This window comes from Hermetia illucens, chromosome 1 (assembly GCF_905115235.1).
Source record: "Hermetia illucens chromosome 1, iHerIll2.2.curated.20191125, whole genome shotgun sequence".
In the NCBI taxonomy this organism is placed as follows: Eukaryota; Metazoa; Arthropoda; class Insecta; order Diptera; family Stratiomyidae; genus Hermetia; species Hermetia illucens.
This window is the reverse complement of record NC_051849.1, coordinates 3732860-3734215: the sequence shown is the minus strand read 5'-3', so window position 1 is coordinate 3734215 and position 1356 is coordinate 3732860.

The window sequence follows — 1356 nt, the reverse complement described above, 5'->3', positions numbered from 1 at the left end:
GTTTGGGATTATACTTTAAAAGGTATGGATTGCAGGGGCGGATCTTATTTTTCTTTAAAGACAACACCCAAATTAATGAGAGTTTTGTTTATACGAGTATACAATTTTAGGCGTATTGTAATCTACAGATTCGTTAATTACCAATACCTTATTTGTCACAAATCATGAAAAATTGGTTATGCGAATTCCATGTGATTGCTTGCTGTCAAATCCGTCTACATCACCATGAAGTTGATATTGTTAGTTTAGACGTGGGTTCAGTAGTTTCTGAAAATAAATTCTAGGTTATGTTTACGTTTATGTTATGTCTTTACGTTTCGTTTCTCATTCTTCTCTTTCTCAATCAATTACTCAGTTAACATCACAAGATCTTGGGGCCCTCATAAAGTAGCTGCAGCGGCTTTCGTCCGTCCTAATTAGGACATGCGTAGAGCAGTTGAGATCCCTAGGCACTTCAGTCATTGTTTTCGCATGGCTGGCGGGTCATGGTGACTTCAGCTTTGGCATTACGTCCTGGAGCAGACGCAACAGATCGGTAGCGTTGAGTCCCGACCTGATGTCGAGAGCAGGGTCACTGGAGAGGCTCAGGTTCTTCCCGTAAACTAGCTCCGCTCGACTTGCAGTAAATTCTTTGCGATTGGCTATCCGGAGGCCAAATGAAACGAGTGGCAAGAGCTGTGACCAAGAAGAGTCATCTTGGGCCATTACAGTGGCTTCCAGCGTCCTGTGCCACTTTTCGAGCATCTTATTGAACTGTGGGTTGTAAGCAGTTGTCCAGTAGCGTTTAAAGCCGACGAGTTTGCCGAACTCGGAGAAAAGGGAGGACTCCAACTGCATCCCCTGGTCAGTGATTATAATTGCTAGCACATCGAAGCGGGGAATCCATTCTCGACAGAGGGCTTCTGCACAAGATTGTCCAGAAACGTCTTTCAAAACTATTGCCTTAGGACACCGCGTGAACCTATCAACGATTGTGAGGGAATACCTGAAACGGTACGAGTCTCGCAAATAGCCAATGATGTCGAAGTGGATTATGCGGAAATGCTTGATAGACCGAGGAAACACTCCTCCTTCTTTCCTCACATGCTTTGTAGTCTTGCACTTCTGGCATGCAATGCACTATCTGGCCCAAGAATGAATGCCTTGTTCATGGACGACCGGAAACAGAAATACTTTGCAGTGACTAACCAATTCGTTCTCCAAATGCCTGGATGCCCCAAATCAACAACGGCGTGAAATACTTCCTTTCAGAAATCGACCGGAATATATGGCCTTGGTCCCTTGTCTGAAGTCTCGCAGTGTATACTCTACGTAGAGTCGAAGATAGGGAACTCCCGAAATGGGTATTTGGAGTTC